General features: G+C 39.2%; 1 protein-coding gene across 1 annotated transcript in view; it reads left to right on the top strand.

The window, feature by feature from the left end:
• Positions 1-1,725: 1,725 nt before the first annotated feature.
• Positions 1,726-17,827, top strand: part of CCDC80 (coiled-coil domain containing 80) — a 79,103-nt gene continuing 63,001 nt past the window's right edge. The window contains exon 1 of the mRNA XM_053565872.1: positions 1,726-1,840. The gene's annotated coding sequence lies outside the window, so the exon portion shown is untranslated. The remainder of the gene's footprint in view (positions 1,841-17,827) is intronic.

The raw sequence follows: 17,827 nt of genomic DNA, 5'->3' as shown, positions 1-17,827 counted from the left end.
CTTTGTGGTTTACATGTGTTTCCTGAAGACAACAGATATTTGGGTGGTTTTTTTCATTTCCATTCAGCCAGCCTATGTCTTTGAGCGGGGCATTAAGACTGCTAACATTGAGTGAGAGAATTGAGATGTGGGATAATGTTCCATTCATCATGTTGAGTAGTACTTATTGCTTTGTTTTCCCCCCCTGTACTATTGATTTATATGAGCTGTGAACTATACCTTTTCATAATTCTACCCTGGTGGGCATTTATTGTGTTGATCCATGTATAATGCAGTTCTAAGTATATTTTGCAGGGCAGGTCTGGTCACAAAAAATTTGCTCAGTGTTTGCTTACCTGGAAAAGTCTTTAATTCTCCTTCATTTATTAAACTTAGTTTTGCAGAATTAGAAATGTTATGCTGGCAGTTGATCTGTTTAAGAAGACTGACAGTAGGAGTCCAATCCCTTTTGGTTTGATAGTTCTCCACTGAGAAGTCTATAGTTAGCCTGATAGGTTCTTCTTTATAAGTTACTCAATGTTTTTGCCTCACAGCTCAGGAATTCCGAATTCCTCCTTCATGTTGACTTTGGCCAGTCTGATGACAATACATCTTTGCAGTTAATCCTCCGGGTGTTTGTTACATTTCTTCTATCTGGATGTCTAAATCTCTAGCAAGACCAACAAATTTTTCCTCAATTATTCCCTCAAGTAGGTTTTCCAGGCCTTGTACTTTTTCTTCTTCACCCTCAGGGATGTCTACAACTCTTTTATTTGGCCATTTTACATAATGCCATATTTCTTATAGACTTTGTTCACTTCTCTTGATTGTTTTTGCTTTATTTTTGACTATCTGGGTAAATTCAAAAGAGTTGTCTTCAAGCTCCAAAATTCTTTCTTCTGCTTACTCTAGTCTTTTCTTAATGCTGTCCATTATGCTTTTTATTTCCTTAAATTCTTTTTGTTGTTCTCTAATCAGAGATCAATATGTTGTTCTCTTATCAGAGATCAATATGTTGATCTCTTCAGTGATTTTTTTCATTCATTTCTTGAGTTGTTGTTCTGGTTTCTTTGAGGTGGTTTTCATTTTCTCTTGAATTTCATTGATCTTTACAATTCATATTTGGATCTCTTTATCTATCATGTCAGTGTTCTCATTTTGATTGAGATCCGTTGCTAAAGAGCTGGAGAGCTCCTTTGGAGGGATCCTTTTACTCTGATTTTTCACACTTATAGAATTCTTGCACTGATTCCTTCTCATCTGGGGCATCTGTTACTTCTTGTTTTGGATTTTCTTCTGTTTAGATGGAGATTTCTCACCACCACCCCTTCTCACTGTTAAGGGCATGTCTGTAGCATATGTTGGGTAGTGACCTTTGGCTTTGCTTGTGGGTACTTTGATAGGGAGTCTAGGTTATAGATTTCTTTAGTGTGGTAGTTTGATCAGTTGGTAGTTATTTGTAGGCTGTAGTGGTGATGTATTATGTGTGTTGAGAAATTTCTTGTCTCTTGTTGATGAGGGGATATGGCGGTCTTAAAAATCCTTTCTCTTTCCCCAGTCCCTTGGTCTTAACAGTGTGAATTATAGGGGGACATTTAATTTAATCTCTGAGACAGTAGGTGGTGCTTATGGTTAAGAATCAGCCACACCCTGTATGATTCAGTCAGTAAAAGATGGAATGTGATGCACAAGTTGTCTTTCTTGCCAGTAGGTGGAGTTTAGAGGACAGAACCAGCTGCTGTGTTGTTATTTGGAACCTATGACTGCCTTTAGCCCCTCAGGAGAAGCACTCAAATGCTTCAGGTACTGGGCAGGGGCCCTGGACCTTCCAAGTGAGTCCTTATTCTCCACCACAATAAAGGTACGTGGAGGAGTGAGGTTGGGCAGGGCTGGGTCAGATGAACCTAGTTTCAGGCTCCACAAAGGTAGGCACAATAACTGTCTTGGCAGGGGTTGAGGGTCACTTCCCAGGCTACTTAGAGTATTCACTCTTTACAGCTGCATTACACTCTCTCTCTTGAGACAAAAATCTCATTTGATTGCTGAACTGAGCTTACTGTCTTAAAGTATAAATATTAAAAGAGGAGGGAGACCTCCAGGAAACCAGGAAAGACGGTGAAATAAGGGTCAGAAAGTCACCCAGAATTGAGTTCTTTAGAGATAGTCTTAAATCTGGCTGTGCACCTGTCCTGCCAGGGCATCCTGACTCTGCGTGTAATATTCTACTGCCTACGTCAAGTAGGTCAGCCTAGATCTTAACTCTTTTTCTCTTTTGTGTAGATTGCCTCTGTTTCTGCTCCAGGCCAATCTTGATATGCAAGGCCTTTCACCAACTTTCATAAGAAATACAATCACACTAGGCAACTCCACAGTTTTGTTTGTAGTTTTAGGGGAGATCTGGAGATTTATGGGAAAGGGGTGCATCTCTCAATGCACAGCTATTCTCAGTCCTTCCATCTGTGTAAGTATCTGCTTTACTAAGGCCTTCTTCCCTCCCCCAGCCACACTCCCATCATTCCTCACATTTCCCTTACAGCACTTGGTCCTACTCTTCCTTCTACAACTAGGCCAACTAGGCTGTGTCTTCTCTCCTCCTCACAACATCAAAGACATTCTTCCTTGGGAAATTATCATGCCACTGCTAAGAAGATACTTGTGCCTCCATATCCTATTAGGTACTCTTGCTGTCTTCCCAAGGCTGACCTGATAAGTGCATTGCTATTGTGAACACATCTTAAAGAAAAAGTATGGAAAATGAGACAGGACCTATTTTCTAAGGAGGAATCTCAGCCCTTAGGTCTAAAACTCAGAGACTAAGGCTCAGCACCCAGAGCACAGCGGTTACAGCGCCAGCCACATACACCTAAGTTGGTGTTTGAACCTGGGTTCGAACCCGGCCCAGGCCAGCTAAAAAACAATGACAACTGCATAAAAAATAGCTGGGTGTTGTGGCTGGCGCCTGTAGTCCCAGCTACTTGGGAGGCTGAGGCAAGAGAATCACTTAAGCCCAAGAGTTTGAGGTTCTGTGAGGCACTCCACTGAAGGTGACACAGTGAAACTGTCTCAAAAAACAAACAAACAAAAAATAGAGGCTAAAGCTCAAGTACCCCTCAGGAATCAGATCTAGGTTTTTTAGACTGACATCAGATATCCATTGGTAGCTAGTGGGCTCGCCTATATCAATTTGTATGGTTCTATTAGGGAAATGATGTAAAAGATTTGCACACTTTTCCCCTTCCCACAGTCTTTGCCCAGCTGCTTTTCTTGGGCTTGCAAAACATAGTTTCATACATTAAAGTGGAATTAATACAGGAGGCATTTATAACTCAAGGTCTCAGGTCTTCAGGGGTAGGAAAAACAGAACTAGGGTAATGTCTGCTACCAGTCTGGATTGCCCCTGCCATCCCCTCTCTGTGATAGCATTCAGGAGAGTAAGGGGTAGAAAGGGAGAATGAGAGAGTGGCTGGGGCCTCTCCAGCAGTTTGTGCACTATGAGGTGGTGAGCAGGATATGCACTGTGAAGGAAGTGAAATCCCTGTGGGATTTGTCCTGCCTCTTCTTTGCTATGCACTAGCTCATGCACTCCAGAGAAGACTAAGCAGCTGATTCATTGATGGCACACCCAGAGGAGGGGTTCAAAATTGAGAAAGGCTGGGGAGGGTACAAGTCATAATGCCCGTATCCCACAAGAGCAGAGGGTATGTTTAAATATGTGTGGCTGGGAGAGAGGGCTAGGAGGTAGGAGGTGTCTGTAAGCATGTCTTTTGATCACTTCCAGCATTTTACAAAGGCCTGAATTAGTTGCCAACATGTTCAAAAATTGAGATCTTTTTCTTACATGAAAATTTAGAATTCATGAATTAACATCAGCTAATCTGGTGTCTTCACCCGTATTATTTTAATAACTTCCTAGCTGGTCTCCCTGATTCCATTGTTGCCTCCCTTACAGTCTGTTTTCAACCCAGAAGCCACAGTGATCATTTTCCAATGCAAGTCAAATTATATCATTCCACTCATTAAGATCTTCCCATGTTGTCCCATCTCATTCAGAGCCGAAGTCAGAGTCCCAGATATGATCTGCAAAACCTTATATGGAGTGGGGGGGATTCGGCTGTACCTTTCCTCTCTCTCTGCTTTCCTCCTTCTTCTCCAACCACTATTACTAGTATAGAAGCTGAAGCTAGATTATTCTCTGGCTCTATTTTCTGTGTGTTTTGGGGTAGATTTCTTAACTGATCTATGCCTCACTTCATCATCTTTAAAATGAGGCTAACAATCGTATGGTTAAATGAGGACAAAGTGAGTTAATATTTTTAAAAGTCCTTAAAACAGTGCCTGACATAAAGTAAGGAAAATGATGTTGCACCCCTAATCCAGCCATACTCACTTCCTTAATTTTCCTCAAATAAAACAAATTTGCCCACACCTCCATGCCTATGTAGTGCTGCTTTCTCTACCTAGACCTCGCATCCACAGATACCCACAAGATTTCAAGCCTTTGTTGCTGGTATTTGGAATAAATCAAAAATTAAAAACCAAAGCGGAAGTGAATAAAAAAATCCAACAAAGAAGAAACGAAGAATATTGATTAAATTCAGGAACAAGTAAAAGAAAAAGACAAAATCTTTTTCAAAATAAAGACTCAATTCCCAAGTGGCTTAAGGAGAAGAGATTAAAATGAAATTTTAACAAGGAGCATTGGGGAAAAAAAAAAGAAAATAACCAAGATAATTAAAGTATGGGATACTTTTTTTCTAGAAAGTCATAAGGACACCTTGAGTATAATATGCATCAGCACTGTCTACTTTATGATTTACCTTAAGGCATCTTACTGCTCTAGGTATTTCTGCCAAGCACCCAAGACCAGGTTTCCACTGTCCCTGACCATCAGAAAATCTTTTTGCCACTTGCTTCCTTTCTGCTTCCTTCCCAGTCTGAGCTTAACTGTCTTGTTTGGACCCATGGCCCACGAGGAAGCAGTGGGTCCTGATTCCTTGTACTTGTATCCAGGCCAGGCTGACTTGTCCACCACCAGGCACCTATGACCATCCGAGTAGCAAATCATGCCACATGCACATCTGCTCAGCCGCTCTACACCCTCTGCATCTTTTCTTCCCTCTCCAATCTCCAGGTCCTCCTCTGACCCTGTGCCTCTCCTGTTTCTATTCAGCATGCCAGAAGTTATTGCTTTCATTCACCCATCAATAAAGATTTATTGTAAGCCATTAAGTACCTAGCATTATTTTTCCCCAAAGAACTCTGAACAATTTTATGTTTTAAAAAATTATTTCCAGAGAGTTCTGAAAACTCACTGGAAGATACTTGGAGACTTTAGTATTTATTCATAAATCATCCATTCAGAGATAAGGAGAGGATGAGAGAGGGACACTCTTCACATTCTCTTTGTGGTCTTGGGGAAATGAAATCACATAGAAGGATCTCATCTATCCCATCTGGAAAATTGTTTTTAGCTCCTGGTCCTCTTGGCCCTTGATGATTCCTGTTTGGGGCTCTTCCCTTTACAGGGAGGCCCTGTCCAAGCATAGATTCCTAGCAAGAATCTACCTCCCCACTTTGTCCTAAAGAAGTGAGGCTTAAGTCTGGGAGACCCAAAGTCAAAAAAATGGACTCAAAGAAGTGAAAATGAATGTCAAATGATGGAAAAGTCTTCAAAATATTAATAACCTCAGAGTGGAGAGGATGAACAAAAATATAGGGAAAATACCAAAACATTTGTATGGATTTTGTTTGATTTCATTTGAATGAGATAGAGCTGGAGGAAAAGTAGAGAGAATAGAGTTGTTAGCTTTTCCCATAGAATTTTTCTTTTTTTAATGGATTTGTGAGACTCAGATGTTAATTTATTTTTGTATTAAGGAAGTTGTCAGATAGACTCCTCATTTAACCACTGTCTGTCTCTTCAAATGAGATCATTGTTTGCCTAATATGTTTTGGGGTGGAAAAAAGTTCTATGGATATGTTACAGAATAGATAGTGTCATTGTGACTGGTTCATTGTTTGATTACAAAATTTCCCTTTTTGAAATGCTAATAAATTCACCATTCTGCCATGCTCTCTCCCCTCCTCTGATCTCCTGAAACTAGAAGCAGAGTTCTATGAGCAGGGTGTGAAGAGATGCTCTGGTTCCATGTTCTCACCCAAATGGGACCCTAATGAGCATTTGCATGACCCTATTCAGGATGTCACTGTTGTCTTGGCTTTGGGCAAAAAGAGAAAAGAGCAAGAAGCAGTGCCAGGGAGAAGGATAAATTAAGAGGCCAAACATAACATTCATGAATGTTTTCTAATGAAAATTGATGTTTACACAAATGTTGATTCTGAAAATAACAAATTCTTCAGAAATCCTAATTTGTACATTTTTACATTTAAGACCATATTAGTATTCATTTCTGTCATTACACAATATACCACTTCCCCCAGTTTCTCATCCAACCCCACTATTACCACAGCCTGCAATTGTGTAAGATTGTACTGCTTGAATTTTGACTTTTGAAATAACATATGTTTATAAATATAAAATAAGCTGCCATTTGAAAACTCAGAAGTGAATGGCTTTCAGGCTATTACCCACATTGAGAGTATCAGGGCTTGAAGGACAATTTTATTTATGTCCTCATGCCCTTCAGACCTTGCCATCTGCCCCATGCACATCCTTGACCACCTCTGCTCCCCCTCACTACCACTGGATGAAGCCTGGTTGCTGTCTCTGAATGATGGTGTGTCGTAAAGGATCGTGGTTAATACCACAATGATAGCAAGCTGCCTGGCACCTCACTCTGGTGGCTCTCTTGCTTCTTAACTGTGTCACCTTGGGAAAGTCAAAAAATCTCTGTGCTGTATCATTTTTAATATAGAGGATCATTTAGAACTTATAAGGATATTATAAGGAATAAAATAAGATGTATAAAGTGCCTAGAACAGTGCCTGACAATGTTGTGGGATGTAAAATATTGTTATTTTTGATCCTAGTATTTACATTCTTCCTCTATGAACCCCTCCAGGATTTCTCTTCTTGCTAATAATTTAACCAACCCTTGTCCTTTCAGTTTAGATAAATCTCCTTTTTCCTGAAATCTTTGCTTGTACCATATACTTAATACATTCCATATTCTATCTGACTGTGTTTTTTTTTTCCTTATGAACTTTTCATCTTTTAAAAATAGACTACTATCTTCAAGGACAATGAGATTTCTGCCATCTTTTAATCTTCTGTGTCTCTCCTCTATTTAACATTCAAACTTCCATTCCTTGTTCTCTATGGAAAAGAGTTTTTGTTCTGTGATGTTCCAGACTCTTCTTGCCTTTACATAAATGGTTCCCCTGGCAGTAATATCCACCGAGCTTTTCTCTCTAGCTAAATGCTTGGCACACAGTAGAGCATTGAGTATATTTTTGTTATTGGAACTAGTGAAGAGAGCAATTATGCAGATTTTGGAAATAAGAGCATGGCAAAAAAAAAAAGTAAAGAAACTCTATTTTTGGTATATTGGCTCCTGTTCTAAGATGAAAGAATCCAGATCATCTATGCAGGCAAAAAGGCAGAATTTTCATCTTTTCTGGATTGGTGACCCTGGAATCAACATAGTTTCCTTTGTTGATACCATGTGGGTTTTATTTGAAATGTTGCCACATTTGGCACACGGGTGGGGATTTTCATTTATCCTCAAATTGGTCTGATAAGGAAAAGATATGGACATCCTTCAGCCAATGCAGTTCTGATTCTAATTCAGTATTTCTGCAATAGTCTACAGTCCTTCTGCAGAAATCTCTGCAGGATTTTGGCAGAGGGTTACTCAGCACGTGGTTACCACATGTAATTATCTAGAAGACAGGGACTCTGTACAGACTGGTGTGACTGGTGTTCTTGGTGAGATTCCAAGATGGGTGCACGAAAGTCAATGCAAGAAGTGGAGAGCAGAGACAGACAGGCATAAAGGCCAGCTCACGCTCTCTACTGCTCAGGGGGAGGAGCCTCCCTAACTTGGCTTAATTTTTAGAGGCTATGGGTTTGTGCTGGGAAGAACGCAAATGGAAAGAGTTTGCTGTAAATCTAAGCTCAGTGCTTGAAACACTAGTGCCAAATTAATGTCTGTTGAATGAAGAAATGAGTGAATCACTTTAAGAGATCCAAGTTTGGTTCTAGGCCCTCAACTCTGAAAGATGTGAAAAAGACAAGGTTGGTTTGAGTGTCTGTCCCAGAGGCTTCTGGGACACACACCGTCTCCTGAGTTTTTGAATAAAATGGTGTCATGAACTTGTACACTTTTTTTACCCAAGGCTCTAAAGCTTATACAATCCTCTAATCCATTGTTAGAGTTGAGACACAAATGTGATCATATAACAGACCCTCCTTCAGGGGCTTTTTGCTGTGCTCAGGAAAACTTTTAAGACCTCAGCATAGCATGCAAAGTGTTCCCTGTTTTTTCTTTTGCCCTTTATTCCTATCTTGTCTCTTATCTCTCCTCTGTTCAACATTCAAACTTTCATTTCTTGTGCTTTGACTGTAGAAGGGATTTTTTGTTCTTCGATATGCTAGACTCTCTCAGACCTTCTCGGCTTTTCTTTTCTTTCTTTCTTTTTTTTTATTAAATCATAGCTGTGTACATTAATGTGATCATGGGGCACCATACACTAGTTTCATAAATGATTCCTCTGCAGGATTGCCCACCAGGCTTTTCAGCTTTATCTGATTCCCTCCTAGGCAGTTAGCTGCTCTCTTTTCTGTGTCCTCCCAGCAACCTTTGCCAGTCTCTTGTTTCACACTTAACCTGTCCCTCAAGACTGTGGCTTAATTGATAACAAATATTCCATCATATCATAGAACATAATTGTGATAGTTACTGCTGTCTATAAATATAATTATGAATTTTAATATTACTACATAAAATTGGTTATATTATGAAGTTGAAGTTAGTTGAGTCTGTTTGCATCATAGGACCTCCATATTTGGAACTGTGTCAATTGGGTAACCTCTCTAAGCCTGGATTTCTTCATCTGTAAAATAGAAATAATAATTATATCTACCTCATAGCCTTGTGTATTAAGCAAAACAATGTTTGAAGATGTCTCAGCAGCACCTTGAACACAGTATGTATTCAATATCATAGCTGCAGGTCCAGCTGGAGATAAAATTTGTTTTGATTTTTCTCTGCTTCAACAAGAAAGAAGCTAGAAAACCACTTTGACCTCACCAAGACCAATGGTCCATAGTACCTAAGGTTGAGATTAGGAATATTCTTTGGAATCACCATAGGTGGCTATGTTTAGATGGTGACTGCCTCATTGTCTAGGGCAAAAGGGTGGAATAAGACGCTATGCTTTGAAGCCTAAACCCTGGGCTGGAAGTGGGGAGGAAAGAAGAATGGAATCAGAGTCTGCACTGGCCAACTGAGCTGAACTCAACTCTATACTCTAGGCCCAGCTAGCAGCTAAAGTGGAGTGAGCCTGTAGAAGGGAAACAGTGACATAAAAAGGCTTGAGTGGAGAACTGGCCCTGCAACTCAGTGTAAAGGTCTGGTCTCTAGGCCAACTTCAATTAGTGTAGCAATGTGGGATGGTGCTGGACTGGAATCTCCTCAGCCCGTAATACACTTACATTGTAATAAAATAGAAAGTCCAGCATCTTGGTTCCCATTACTAGCAGGTAGAAGGATGGGCGTGTTCATCAATTCTCTGAGTTGAGCTGGGTCATGTTAGTTACATAAGAAAATTTTGAAAGGGGTATGGGATATCCACATGTTATTGTCATTGATTGTTAAATGAATGCTGTAATGAGGACTTGTTTTTGAATAGCCTAGTAATTTCTACATGGGATGAATGTATCACAGAGGTGCACAAGATAATCCACTGTCTTATTAGATACATTTCAACAAGGCAAAAGAGGCTATCAATTGAAGAATCATTTTGCCTCTATGTGTAATAATTTTTTTCTTTCCTTTTCTTCAAGCCATGGATTCTTTACTATTCTCTGACACCAGACAGATATATGCCAAATGGGAAGTATAATCATAACTGGTATAATGTTTGTTCTCATATAGGAAGTTTTGGCCACAACTGTGTGAATACTTTTCTTTCTGGGACTTTAAGTTGCTCGGAAATTTTCATTAAGAAATAAAAACTGGCAGGGCGCCCATAGGGCACCAGCCACATGCTCCAGGACTTGTGGGTTTGAACCCCACCTAGGCCTGAGACAAAAAAAAAAAATAGCCAGGAATTGTGGTGGGCACCTGTAGTCCCAGCTACTAAGGAAGCTTGAGGCAAGAGAATCACTTGAGCCCAAGAGTTGGAGGTTGCTGTGAGCTATGAAGCCACAGCACTCTACCGATGGTGACAAAGTGAGACTCTATCTCAACTAAAAAGAAAAAAATGAAAAACTGATAAACATTCTGTTAAAAATCTAACATAGACTCAGTGACTTAGATTTTAGGATTTCCTGTAAGATAATCACTTCCATTAAAAATATTAAAACTAAAACTTCATTTAATCTTAATAAGAAAATCAGAATTGCAATATACTCAAGATTACATATATGTACTCTCTTCAAATTAAGAAAGGAAAAAAATTACATTTATGTATTTTACTATATCCTTTATTTAAGAGAGTAACAGAGACCAATCCATCAGGTAGTTCAGAAACTGCTATCATTTTTAGACAAAAATGCTCATTTTCTACCTTTCTTCTGAAGAACCATGCCTACAACTTGCAAATATAATGAATGCCAAACTTTCCAATGTATGGTTATGGGTTGTCCTGAATACTGTTCCACTTATCTTCAACCTTCCTCCAAGCCTAACACCAAATCTCAGGAAGGTCCTGGGGAGAGGAGAATAAAATACATCAGTTAGGTTTAGGTTCATCTGAGAGTGACATGGACAACTCTGTCTCTCCCCTGCTCCCTTCCACACACATGCACAAAGTACCTTTAAAATAGGTAGATGTGTCATTCTCTCTTATGTAACATAATTTCAGAAATATTAAATCCAGTAATGTTAGTCACCTCATCAGGAAATGGGCTTTCTCCAAGGCTCTGCTTCAACATGATTAAGGTGGTCCTTGTTCGAAATGGCTGCTGAGACTCTAGCCATCACATCAGCTGGATGGAAAAAGTGGGGGTGGGGTGGGGAAATTAATCAGTCTTTAACCCTATGGACACAAGAACCCAGAAAAACAGTTTGATTTTTTTTCCCTATGTCCTGAGAACCCAAAAAGCCAGTTTTATTAATAGTGGCTTAATCCCTGAAGTCTGATAGATAGTTCACTTTATTATTTGCTGACACTGAATATTACAGAGCATGTGAGACAATTTTACTTTTTCCTATATAAATATATGGTATAATGTTTTTATAACTTATGAAATGTTTTTTGTGTTGAAAATTCTAAATAATGAGAAAATTGCTGAGGAATTCAGGGATGGGGTTAAACTGGTACGGACTGGAACTTTTAAAGATAACTCCTGAAATATCACACAATACCTCCACTTATATCTTATATGCCAAAATTAAGCCCATGGTGACCCCCATTTAAAAGGAAGATTGGGTAAAATATGGAATTCTTATTATTAAAAAAGATAGGGAGAATGACTATTGAGAGGCAACTACAGTATCAACTTGTCATGCCTCCCATTCCTTCCTTCAATTATTTCATATTTTATAAGCCTATTTCAACTATGTAAAGGGAAACCTTTTGCACTGTGGCATCTTCACCATTTTATTCCATTTTCCAAAGACTTTTGAGTTACTGGCTGGAAACAAAACCCCAGATGGCTATATTTTCATGACAGTTGCTTCTTGATGCAACTTCTTTCTTTGCTCCAATCCAAAGGCCAATGATTCCTCAAACCATTTTTTAAATTAATGATTTATTCCCTTATTATTAATAATAATAGCCACTAAGACTAAATAATCTCCAATATATTCAGATTCACAACTTATACTCAGAATTCTAAGCAGTGCTATTCAAAGTGTGACCCAGGAACTGGTACTATAGTCTGTAACAACATGAGGACAAATACTAAGAGGTTTTAGAAACTTTGTAGCAAGTTGGTCTTGCTATGATTTCCAAACACCTATTTTCTTTTCTGGCAACTTATTCTTACTGTATTATAAAAAGTATTAGTTTAAAACCAGATGTACATTTAAAAAAAAATTAGAACTTTATCATACAGAGTTTGAGAAGCACTGACTCAAGGTACTCAAAGTTCAGTCCTTTCCACATTAGACTTGAGAATACTAAAACTCAGAGTGCTCAACACCATAGCCCGGTGGTAGGGTGCCTGCCACATGCACCAAGGCTGGCAGGTTTGAACCCGGCCCAGGCCTGCTAAACAACGATGAATGACAACTACAACAATGGAAGAGGAAGATTGGGTAAAATATGGAATAGCAGGGCATTGTGGCAGGCACCTGTAGTCCCAGCTGCTTGGGAGGCTGAGGCAAGAAAATCGCTTAAGCCCAAGAGTTTGAGGTTGCTATGAGCTGTGATGTCACAGCACTCTATCGAGGGTGACATAGTGAGACTCTGTCTCAATAAATAAATAAATAAATAAATAAATAAATCTTACAGAAGTAAAGCTAGCAAATTAGAAGCAGACTTTGAACCTAGGCATCCCAATTCCTGTTCCACTGCACTTTCTCCAATGACTCTCAATCCCAAAACTAAAATTACAATTTGTCACTTGAGTTAGAGTATCCAGTCCACTATCTCTTTTTTTCTTTTTCCTCTTTTTCAGCCTATACTAGGGGACCATTTTAGGACTCAGAAATATCTCTACCAGTGGGGGATTCCAAGGTAACTTGGAAAGAGGGCAGAGAAAGGCTGACATTTTGGAGCCCTACGTCCCTGTGTTCTTCTCTTCTGCCAAGTAAGGTGGGAGGCACCAGACATCATGTATTCATGCATGGTATAGGCGATACCTGATGTCAGGAGCCCTTGCCTGTCTAGAAATAGGTCTCCTTAGTCTTTGGACAGAAATCTTAAATTCCTATTACTAGACCATTAGAAAACATCCTTTTCCCCTTTCCTGGTAACATGAAATACACTTTAGTACATTTGTCTCTCTCCTTGGAATTTTGGGGGCTTTTTTCTTTACTTGAAGATGGCTCATTATGTACTGAGTACTCATTGCCCATCTGGAAAATCAAACAAAACTCCTATTCTTCAAAAGGTAGTAGAGATGGAAAAAAAGAAGCTTGGTCAATGGAGAACTAAAAAATGGTTTCGGAAACATTAGTCCCCAGGGATAGTTATATGGGGAAGGGCAAAAGGTCAGACTCCCCTATCAGTGTGACATCCCAGCCCAAGCCATTTCCACTCAGGTCTGAGTTTCCCTGAAAAGGGGCGTGTTTTCTTCTTAGCCTGCCTCTTCCCCTTAACATTCTCCCAGTTTCCTCTAAGAATTTTCTCTAAGAATGCCTTTTGGAAAATCCCCATCCCTCTCAACTAATCAAAAGGAGAGATCAAACGGACTGAAAGACAAGATACCCAGGAGGATCTAAAGGTATGGGGGTCCAGAGGTGGTGGCCACATGTATTTGGAGAGATAGGAGAGAAGGGGAGAGAACTCTGGGGATCATTTTGATGATATGTATCTCTTTCTGCCTGGCCCTTCTTTTCTTGTCGCTTTGACCCTCCTTTGCATTAGACAACTAGAGGCAGAGGTATACTCTTCCCAGAAGTCCTCAACAACTAGGGGCTGGGAAGGAAGGCCCTTGAAGATGAGAGGCTTCATGGGCACCATCACAAAGATGGAGGAATCCTAGTGGCTAACTATCTCCTTAGAGTGCACAAAGGAATCAGGGATGGAGATTTTGAAGGCAGGGTGGAACACCATAGTAAGGACTAGAAATGCTTATGAAAAATGGGTAGCAGTGGGGTCAGGAAACTGGGGATGAAGAGCTAGGACTGAGGGGCAGACCCTGAGAGGGGAACTAAATGTAGAGACTAACCCCTTCATGATTTCTCCAGGACTGGGTTTATGATGAAATTATAATGTGAGGTGAACTTTTGCTCCCATAGATAACATACACTCTTCTCCAGGTTTCTTGAATCTGAATGAGTTTTGTATAGCACTTAGGAACTATTTTAAATTATTGAAATTTTATATTTAATAAAATGGCACTGGGTGGGAAACAGTTATCTTTTTTTTTAAAAAAGGAATAGAATTATAGGTCCTACAATATCTCACTGTTACCAAATTTCCAGATACTAAAACATTGTGAGATCACAACTACTTGATGATTGCCCACTTCTTTATTTACAAGGATATTTTGGCCTCATTTTAAAAGTTCTTTCTTCTTATCCAATTCTAAATTTTAGAAAAATCATCTTCTTGATATTTCAATTTATTTTGTAAGGATTTTGTGAGTTATTTGTAATATCTTTCATCTCTAATTCAAAATTTATTAAACCCACTTCTTTATTGTTAGTAACTTCCTTATCTGTCTTCCCTAGTACTTTTTAACATTGTTTCAAAATCATTGGCTGGCTTATCAATAATTCTTAAAACTTTTGGAATTCTTGATAATAGAGGCTACATGTATAAAAATATATATAAATGTGTAAATGTGTACCTCCTGCTTAATTTCTTGCAAAAACATCTTTATATCAGGAAGATATGGAGAGATCAGAGAATTCTAATTGAGCTTTTCCTGTGCTAATGTGGTTCCTTGATTAGAATGTTGTATATAACACTTTTGATGTTTCTAAATGGTCAAAGACAACATATAATGCTCCATGCATGGTTTTCACAAGATGCTTTGTTAAAACTTTTAGTTAATGAAATAGAGGAGTTAAAATTAATTTACATGTTTGTATAAAATTTGTATATACCTTTCGATTGGCCCTCATGTGTTTTCTGGTTTATTCTTCATCAACTGAAGGCTTCAGGTCACTATTGTTCCCTTGATGTTGTTCTTATGGCTTTATCTGTTCTCCTTCACTCATTCTGATTCATCAGAGTAAGAAGGGGAGAGCAAAAAAAAAAAAAAGCGTTGGAGGCATAGACAAAGAGAGAGGAGGGCAGCAGTTACGGGTATGTCAGAGGTCATGACATGAGTCAGGTAACTATCTCCTTCAAAATTATCCCTGTTTATTGTATTAGGATTGCAGGGTATATCTTATGAAAACCTGAAGAGTGAACATCCTCTGGGTCTACAGCTGCTTAGATCAGGAAAAGGCCATAAAGAACTATTATGGTGGCACACCCCAGCAGGAGGAGGAGGCTGGAGAAGTATACAGGTGGGTAGTAAGGCTGGAGGATCCCAGAACTCTTCCAAGACCTGAGCCAGACAATTGAAGGGGAGGACCTGATGACGAAGAAATGACAGTTAACACCGGGGTGCATGACAGTTGTAAATCCTGAGAGGTCAGGACTAGGGATTATGGTAAAGAAAGGAAATTGTTCTTATCCATGTAGGTGGAGATGACAGGGAAGATGGACAGAGCTTTGGAGGTATCTGCAAGGATATCTTCTCTTGCTTTATGTTTCCAGAAGAGTGCTGATCTCTCTGGATGTAGTATCTCCACAAAACCAACTAAAAGCCAGGAAGCCAGGTGCTCGTCAAAGAAAAGAGACTACTTCTCTACCTTCAGAGAAAGAACTTCTGTTTCTATTTAAATTGATGTGATATTAATTGCCACATTGTGGAAGCAATTTAAGTGCCATCAACCCATGAATGGATCAACAAACTGTGGTATATGTACACCATGGAATATTATTCAGCTGTTAAAAAAGATGGAGACATTACATCTTTTACATTTACATGAATGGAGTTGAAATACATTCTTCTTAGTAAAGTATCACAAAAATGGGAAAATAAATACCCAATGTACTCCATAGTAATATGAAATCAATATATAAACAATTGCATGGTCATAAGAACAATAAAACACTAATATAGTCCAGTTGGGAGGTAGTGGGAAGTGGGACGGGGGAGGCTGTTTGGCAGAAGGAGGGAAGGCATGAGGTAGGATCTCACCTAATGTGCACATTGTGAGAGTGTATAATACGCTCCCTGGGTGAGGGGCTCTTCTACAAATGGAACTTTACCCTGGAAGTGAGAATAATGTAATCTAAAAATTGAACCCTCATATTAATTTGAAAAAATTAAAAAATACTCATAAAATAAATTGATACGATTTTTTAGAAAACCCCATTTAGAAGGTACATTTTTAATATTTTCAGAGTTGGCATTTCAATGCCTTAAAATAGCTATGTATGTTTCTTTCAAGAGGGTTGTTGCAGTGAAGAACCTGACAACAATTCTAAAGTATGACCATGAAGACAATAAAAAGGAGACATGAGATAAAATTTTGAAAAGTTTGGTTCACATAAATATTTTGCACTGCCAGAGAGCCCATGGGATCTGAAATTTCCACAAAAGATTCTGTATGATGTTAGTCCTGGATCACATTTTGAGGGTAATGGTTGCATTCAAGGATGATTAGATGTTGCTAATCTGCTATGTTTTTTTAGACCTTTCTTTACATCCATATCACCATGACAGGGATGTGGTGTAGATACCAAACAGGGCTCATGAGAATTTTATTAGAGCACAGAGCTTTGGCCTTGAGGTCTTATGTTTCGATCCAAAACACTTTGTGAATGACTAATACCTGCTGCTGCTTACCAGTAGTTTAGTAATTGAGGTCTGCACAAAAACAAAGAAAACTTCATTATGACTACAACCACAGTAAATATTGAAGGCACAGATTTCATGGGGAGTGGTAAAGGTAGATTAACATAAACTTGTAAATGAAATGAATTCCCACTTAGAAGTCATGTTAAAACATGCTATCTTTCAGAGGAATTATTACAGTTTTGGATTGAGCTTCCCAAAAGCAAACTGATATGGAAAAGTCAAAGAAATACCATCCGTATGTCTCCATGAGGTCAGGCGTGGTGGCTCACACCTACAATCCTAACACTCTGGGAGGCCCAGGTGAGTGGATTGCTTAAGCTCAGGAATTTGAAACCAGCCTAAGCAAGAGTGGGATCCCATCTCTAAAAATAGCCAGGCATTGTAGTGGGCACCTGTATTGCTAGCTACTCGGGAGGCTGAGACAAGAAGATCACTTGAGCCCAAGAGTTTGAGGTTGCTGTGAGTTGTGATGCCATAGCACTTTACCAAGGGCAACAAAGTGAGACTCTCTCTTAAAAATAAATAAATAAATAAATAAATAAATAGCACACAAACTTATGGACACCCTATATATTGCTGGCATGACAAAACAAAGTAAACACATTTAATAAGTAACAATAATCATAATAAGCAGACACTAAATATTAAACTCTTACTTAAAAAATAATTCTTTTTAAGTGTCTTGCTTTGTCACCCAGATTGAAGTGGCATGATCATAGCTCACTGTAACCTCTAATTATTTGGCTCAGAGATGCTGCCTCAGCCTCCTGAGTAACTAAGACTACAGGCACCTGCCACCACTCTTGACTAAATTCTTTAATTCTTTACAGAGATGGGATCTCACTATGTTGCCCTGGCTTATCTCAAACTCCTGGATTCAAGCCATCCTTCCTCCTCAGCCTCCTAAAATGCTGGTGATTTTAGGTGTGAGCTACCACATCCATTCCGAAACTCTCACGTTCTCATGTATGCACTAACAAAACACAAATTCTCAAGCATCATGATTTGACCACCAACCACAGTGTGAAATGGTTATGAAAGAAGACTCAGAAAAATACAAAGTAGGCTCGGCGCCTATAGCACAGTGGTTACAGTGCCAGCCACCTACACCGAGGCTGGAGGATTTGAACCCAGCCTAGGCCAGCTAAACAATGACGACTGCAACAAAAAATAGCCGGGCGTTGTGGTAGG

Source organism: Nycticebus coucang, chromosome 16, assembly GCF_027406575.1.
Source record: "Nycticebus coucang isolate mNycCou1 chromosome 16, mNycCou1.pri, whole genome shotgun sequence".
Classification (NCBI taxonomy): Eukaryota; Metazoa; Chordata; class Mammalia; order Primates; family Lorisidae; genus Nycticebus; species Nycticebus coucang.
Note: the sequence above shows the minus strand (reverse complement) of the source record. Positions and strands in the feature narration are given on the sequence as shown.